The sequence below is a fragment of the Neodiprion pinetum genome, chromosome 2, assembly GCF_021155775.2.
Source record: "Neodiprion pinetum isolate iyNeoPine1 chromosome 2, iyNeoPine1.2, whole genome shotgun sequence".
NCBI lineage: Eukaryota > Metazoa > Arthropoda > Insecta > Hymenoptera > Diprionidae > Neodiprion > Neodiprion pinetum.
Window position 1 is genome coordinate 28,717,913 of NC_060233.1, and position 7,791 is coordinate 28,725,703.

The 7,791-nt window shown below is 40.6% G+C and overlaps 1 protein-coding gene across 2 annotated transcripts in view; it reads right to left on the bottom strand.

Annotated features, from left to right (window-relative positions):
- The window catches only part of LOC124211705 (uncharacterized), a 101,809-nt gene extending 95,763 nt beyond the window's left edge, over positions 1–6,046 (bottom strand). For both annotated transcript variants that reach the window (XM_046611041.2, XM_046611040.2), the window contains exon 1: positions 5,702–6,046. The gene's annotated coding sequence lies outside the window, so the exon portion shown is untranslated. The remainder of the gene's footprint in view (positions 1–5,701) is intronic.
- Positions 6,047–7,791: the final 1,745 nt, after the last annotated feature.

The window sequence follows — 7,791 nt, forward strand, 5'->3', positions numbered from 1 at the left end:
TTTTCGAGCAGCTGCATGGCAGACCTGAGGGTATTTTTTACGGATTTTTTCAAAGGATCTGCGGATATTCCAGGCAAAATTCACAGTCTCCCTCTTGCCTTGTAATTGGATTTGAAATCTCATTAACGGAACCAGAGAATGTCCCGCGTGTTCGATACGCGAAGTTTGATTTTAGCGCGACTTTCGTTACGTAGAAATACTTTGGACCAATCACAATCTTTTCGTTTTCGAAGATGGCGGATGCTCAAAAACGCTTCGAAGTTTCTTTTACATTTTTCTCTTATATCAAAGCTCGAGTGTTGGTTCTCTTTTCTCTTTTTTTTTTTTTTTTTTTTTTTTTTTTGCACCAGGTTCTTATCCCAGCGACAAAATTTTTATCTTAACTGTTTTCCCACGTAACGAAAATTATTTGGAAAAAGGTAAGCGAAGAAAAAAAGAGAACGTGGAAATCTGTCAGCGAAAGCTTCGTCACTTGTACGGCTCTGCGGGAAAAATTCTTTCCAGTTTTTTTCTCTCCTCCAGTCACGTCTCTGAAAAATTTCCCCCAAGCTTAACAAAAGAGTGATAATCATCGCGTACACGCATTTTTCAGCCCGCATAATTTCGCGACTTTGTATAAAAACGAGGGGAAAATGTCGTCGAGGTAAGAAACGCAAAGAATACATCGCAAGCGCTGTGTCTTTATTATAATAGAAAATTCAAAATTCTTGCACATTTTTTGCTCTTCAGCGCCAATACTTTTCCTCCAACCAGATGAAATACGCAATTTTTTTTCAACCCCTGGGTGGGCATACGAAACGAGCCGCACATGTTAAACGAGGAAATTTCTCGACGCGTAGACTCGCGGTTATCAAAGTACGTGGGGCGGAAAACGGCGTTGAATTGGAGAATTAACGAATGTGATAAACAATGCGCGCGACAAAGAGGAAAGGCGAGGGAATTTTTCGCTGATTCAATCTGCGGCTGAAAACTGATTGCGCGAATGCGAATGACCTTGGATTTGTGCGGACCTTACAGGATTTTCGCCAAAAGCACAGAAATAAAGTAGAAGCGAAAAGAAAAATTGATACAACACATTCACGCAAATTTTCAAGTATGGACATTGAAACAGAAGATGTCGGACGTATTAGCCTGCAATTTATTCGCGCAAGTGTGGGGGAAAAAAAAATCGAAAACAGGCGCAACGTAACCTGAGAGTGCAAAAGAAGAAGAAGAAAGAAAAAAAAAAACAAAACAAAGTGAAGAATGCAGAGGAAAAATTAACTTCCCTGTAAATTGCGAAGCTGTTTGCTGCATCCTCTATCAGCCAATTATTCGTCTGCGGTTGATCGGCACCCTCTGAAAATCGAGCTGCGAAACGCCGCGTGTAAATATAAGTAAATTGTCCAATCAATGCCGGGATGGTTAGATCTTCGATTGTGGAATAATTGTGAAAAACTTGGTCGTGAGTCGTGAAAATTTTTCGTGAATTTTTTAAATATGGCCAACCTTCCTTCGACATAGATTTGGAATTCAAATGACCCGAGGAGTTCTCTCTGTCAAACGATCAAAAGCATATACCTACCGATCATTTATCGGTCATTTGTTCCCATTTTTTTTTACCTCAACAGCGAGTATTATCATTACGCATGTATAAAAACTCGGATTTGATTGAAAGTCCGCGCGCATCCGTTGATCCCTCGGCAAAAAGTGCATGGCAGTGCATATTAAATTCGACGAGAATATAAACGAGCGTCAGCTGCCCCCTTTGACCAAGCAATATGTCGCTGAGAAATGTCTCTGGAGGTGACTGGATGGCCACTGAAATTCCCGGGAGTCCCGGTTTTTCCCTGACCGTTGGACAACGCGCTGTTAATTAACCTTTTTTAATTTTCATTTGCGTCTCATTTTTCTTCCTTATACGAGCATACACCTTCGTATATAACTCTAGTACGTCGTTTTCTCCATACTCCCATATATCGCCAAGTAAATCCCAACGACGTTTTATTTTTTATATTATTTTCCATTTTTATTTTCTTTTTTTCTTTCTTTTTTGTTTTTTTTCTTCTATCCTCCGTCCTGCTCCCTCCCCCCCCCCTCCCCCCTGAAAATTCACCATCGTGGTCTACATATACAAACATCCACGAGACATATATTGACCAAAAAGGGCCTCGCGCTTTGTACTCACTGCGAATTGGTTAGCGAGATTAGAATCAAGATTTCGTAGGTGGTTAACCCGCCGGTTCGTCTGACTAGTCGTAATGCTCGTCGTGTAAGGGAAGTAGGTATATTAACCCTTACGCTGCAGCAACTCATGTCTATAACGCGTTGAAAATTATTGTGTAGAAGTGGGGATATCGATTCGAATAAATTGAAAAAAATTTGGGATACTCTTCAACTGTTATATTTTTAGGTGGATTAGTTATCTTTAAAATTCATCAAACAATAAAATACCCGAAAATGGATTTTGTATTCATCGTTCGTAACTTGTTGCATTTCAAATGTTTTGAGCTGAAAATTGACCGAGTAATTTTCAAGACACAGATGTTTGATAAAAAAAGGTGTTTATTCGAGTAACTGAAGTTGAATATTTGGAACAAGAATAAAACAATGGTTTTGTCGATATTTCATTATTTACGTTTCATCAAATCAGGTCATTTTTTATGTTTTTCGTATGGAACTTACGGTGAACATTGCCTGGAGGTATTTTGTCCTTGGTATACAGCGTAAGGGTTGTAGAAAAAGATGAAGAATAAATCCCGAAGGAAGAAAAATCAACATCCTTCATATTTGTCGATGCATTTGATTTTTATTACGTATTACCTTGTAACAAGTCGATTCAATATCTAGCGACTTCCAAACAGACGATTCAAGATTCTCTTTCAAATCCAGTACAAGTTGAAATTTTCGCTCAATTTTATACAACCCCATTCCACATTCCCGTTTCTACGATTTTCTTTTAACTAAAAAGTGTTTACCTACTCTTTGATTCAAGACGCGTCTCTTTTTTACGATTGCATCAAAGTTCTCTTCAAGATCGACCGAGCAAAATACTCTCGAAGATTTCTGAAAAAACGTAATCGTTGCCTGGAAAGGTTGCTGAAAATCATCGACTAGCAAGAACATTTATTTTCCAATAGATTAAAGTTAAATATATACTTTGTCGTATATGTTATTTATATGTTTTCGTCGAGATTTCCCGACTTTTCACTCCTTTCGAGCTTCCAGAATTACGTGATCGAAAATGAAAGCCAACAGATTTCCCGACTGAGAAAATCGGTGATAACATTTCTATGCATAATTTTATTTTATTTTTTTCTAATTTTTTTTCCTACTTCCAAAAGCATCCATTCGGTAATACGGACTCCCTGAAAAGCGTGTTGACACACCGGAATGTGGAAACTCGCTGTTTATAATGCAAGTATAATTTTCCGACGACGTAATCGATGCCGCAAGGGAATTGCGAGGGGACTCGAGAGTTTCGGCTTGGGATCAGAGAAGAGAAGCCACGTAATCTCAGAAGTGGGAAATTCGCGGGGAGGAAAGGAGCTCCCAGAAACTGACCGGATCAAAGCCTCGCCTCTGATGATCGATGCGATCTGGATCAGCAGTGCGGAAAGCCAGTCGTCCTGCACGATCCGAATCTCGATCCATCTCGTTACTTTGATCCGAAGTACCTGCCTATCCCTCGAGATATTGTTTGCGTAATTTTCCGCTAACCATCGCCGATGGGTGCTGTGAAATATCCTTTGGCTAATAATTATAACTCACTCGTCTGGTGGGCTGTCAGAATTTCAAATGCACGCAATTGCATAAATTGGATGAAAAAAAGAAGACGTGAAATACGAACGAAACAAACTGACGAAATTAATCGATTTATTTTTTTTTTTTTTGTATATGTATAACAGGTGCATAATTAAGAGGGAATGTACACAAATATTGAATTTCACACCGAGAGAAGTTTCGAATTTTGGTTACTTTACGGTAATTAAATATTTTTACTTTTCGGTATAACCGAGAAATATAGCTGTGCGTACAAAATGGAAATGAGTTGTGCAGCTGTAATGGAAAAATCTGTTTGATGCTGCTGTTTCCCCTGATTATCGTCGCTTGTAATATATTTTCTTGTAACTATTGCGATAATTTGACGCTGACGCGGCAATAAATTGATATTGAGGGCGCGTTTAATTGAAAATGATGCATTAAACTGAACGAACTGAAAAATATTATTACATGTAGTTCTAAAAATATTTCAACCATCATTTTAACCATACCTGTTTCACTATAATTTTCTAGTCAATTTTAAAAATGAAATTTTCCTCAGTACACCGTAACCTTTACTTACAACATTTCGGTAATTGCTGCAGTGCAGGAAACTCAGCGCAACGTAATTTTCTGTTTTGTTACACCCAGTAATGAGTGTTTATTACCAGGCGGTGTAATAAACCAACTTTATTAAAATCTTGCGTTACCCAATTATAACTATATAAATAAATTAATTTGCGGCTTTGGTGAAAATCACAAGGCTTTAATTTACAGCCGAAATTGTGTGTTTAAACGCTGCAAGGTTATAATTTACTTCACGTACGTTAATTTTGAGTGTGTAACTCTGCCGGAGGATTTAGTCATTCAAACGTTGGAATGTGTGGTAAATGTTACATTATTTCCATACTACAGGTTTAAACCGCTTAATGTTTTCACAGAAATTTACTGAAGATTATCTTAATTCACGCGTACCGTATAGACTATTCGTTTTTTATTCTCTGTTCTTTGATCTTTGAGCAATACTCTGAGCAACGTTTGTTATTTATGGTATTTACCACTACCAACAAACATCGTTTATTCTTTTTACAAGAAATTACGTGCTAAAGTATAAGTACGTTATAAAAGAAGGAGTAGATTATTGTTCAATGAGTCAAAGAATTACCGCAACATCCTAACAAAATACGGTGAATAAATTTAATGAAAAAAAAAAACGTCTCGGAACACAGGAATTTTCACATCATTATTTTTCCGAAGCTTTTTCACGGCAGCTTCGCGACGAAGATCTTCAAAGGGCAAACCGGATCGGATGTTTCGTTTGGAAGATGAAAAATTCGAGTATAATCGAAAACGTCGAGACCTCTGTGTCAGAGAAACGACAAAAGGCGTATCCGGACAGGCCGATGAAAAGCCGGCCCGTTTTCATCAGTATAAAGCTAATCGCGAGCACCGAAGCACGGCGAATCCACGTGTAAAGGGCAAAGGAGCTGCAAAGTAAGAGAAAACCAGGGACGGGTAAAAAGTGGGCCGAGTAAAAATGAGACAACGAATTAACGCCAGCGAGAACCACGATGCTTCTCATCCTGCAAAAAGAGTGTTCAAAAGACGAGGGACGGCGTTTATAAAAACGAAACACACGACTCTTAACCCATCCGCACATGTTTTCATCACACGTTCCGTGCTCCTCGAGGTCCGGTCTTACCGTAAACAACCGGCCTGGCAACGATCGCATTGTACGCGGACGAAGAATGCCGATAGAAGCCGCGACGAAGAGCGAAGCGTGAAAAACTACCCCTGTAAAAAACAAGGGTAAGCCGCGTAATTTCTTCCGCGTGTTTTCCCTTCTCTCTCGTCGCGATTACCGAGCGTCCGTCAAATCGTCGGACTGTTATTTCACCTCGATGGAGATGAAAAAATGATCGAGAGTCGTCCCGGAGGAGAAACGAACGGCGTTACTCACCGGCTGCGAGGCTGCAGGACGATCCGCATTCGGCGGTGGCTCGATCAGTGCGATCGGAATCGCGGCTCTCCGAGTGGGTGGAGAACCAGGCTGCTGGTGGTTTCGGCGAACATTTCTTAACGCGTGCCGAGCCGCGAATCGCGTCGTCTGCTTTTGACGTTGCCCTAAACGCACTGCGGTTTTATTCCACGGGCGTTTCTCTATCTCTCTCTATTTCTCTCTCTCGCTACCTATCTATCTCCCTCGCTCTCGTTTACAGCTAGCCACCCTCGCCGTCAGAGGGCGCAAGACCGACTGATGCTGCCGGCCTAGCGAACTCTGGAACTCCGGAGGGTGTAGCTGCTCCGGCGGCAGCCTCGCGTTGCGCGACAGAGGGTGGAACTGGGTGAGCGAAGAGGGTCGAAGGGGGCGAACACCCCCGAACCCCGAACCCCCGTCCCCACCCCCCAGCCGCCCAGTTTCTTCTCTCCGCGAAACGTGGGGTGGCGGATATGCGTGGGTTGAGAAAGACGACGAGGACGAGGACGAGGACGAGGACGAGATGCTCTCCGAGGTAAATAAAGGGGCAGGGGTCGAGGGTTGCGTGAGAGAGGTTCGAAATACCAAATTCGAAACGCGAGTTGCCGCCGAATGATTTCCAGACGGTGGAGAAGAAAGTTATACATACTTGAGAAAACGGAAATTTATCCAACGCTTTAGACACACGCTTCGTTTCGGTTGTCTCGGTTTTTCTTTCATTGTTTTCTTCTCTTCGATTAGCTGCATTGATACACTGAGAGAAATTTTGAGTTCCGGTTACCGCTCGGTCCTTGACTATTTTCATTTTTTACCACAACCGAAAAGTATAGTTCTAGGTAGAAAATGAAAATTAGTTTTCTAGCTGTTACCGGAAAGTCTAGTATCCGTTACTGTTCTTTCTCATTGCGATCGCTGCTGCTGTATTTTCTTGCAACTGTTGGGAAAATTTAATGCTTGAGCGACGATAAATTGACGTTAAAGCCTTATTTGACCAAAAAAGTAGAGTAAATCGAAGAAAATGATTTTGCGTTGCAATTACCAAAAAAGGATCGACGATAGCGCAAAATGGTTAGGCGTACCTCGTTTTTCGTAATTCCAACAACATTCGAACAGTTTTTTCAACGATATCTGCTTTACTTAATTTTTCTGGTTACTGTAGCAAATAGAATTTTTCTCAGTGTATATGTTACACGGTGCGAAGACGATGATCTTCGCAAGTTTACAGAGCAAAGGTGTTCATTATCAGCGCGATCGACTGATTAATCAAACTCGTAGGCATATTATACGGTTTTCGATATGATTGTAGAGGCATATTTTATTCCGTGTGGACAGCTTCTGAAATTTTTACAAGAATTCGAGGACATGATTAGCTTCTGGTTGGTACAGGTACCTATACTTGAAAGTGTATGAAATCGATGAATAACATTTCGTAAATCTGTTTGTTCGTAGTTGTTGTTTGTTTGTAGATTTGAATGATTCGTCTCAGAAACAAAAGTGAGAAAATTTTTTTTTCTTGAAAATTTGTACTCAAGGTAGTATAATTTTATGAAAACGTGTTAGTCTACGAAATTTTTGTAGCCTAGCACAAAGAAGCAAAAAATAAATAAAGTTCCACCAAGGTTATAACGTAAAATAGCCAAACGTGATAATAATTCTCCACACCTTCGCGGACGCAATTTCCTGTAGAAGATGGATACGAGTTTATGGAACGGAGTTTAAAGGATGCATAAAAATACTGCAGGGTATTATACACTCGTGTATAGATATAATTCGTTCGGATAACGTTTCGCGTCGACGATTGAGGGAACACGAGAGAACAGGCGATCGTACAGACAGGCCGATATTGGTTGGTTGGATGCGGAATTCGCTGAATAACCGTTTAGCGCAGCAAAAGTCCAATTTGAAAAAAATATACAGAGGCGTTAAGAGTGTTAAACTTAACGAAGCGATTCGGTATTTTGGGTATGACCCAGAACAAGGTCTAAAGGAGATTAGGAAAATCGGACCGAAAGGAAAAAGGAGAAGGATGAAACGACGACGTCTAAAAGGCAGTTTAAAAGGGCGAAATGGAG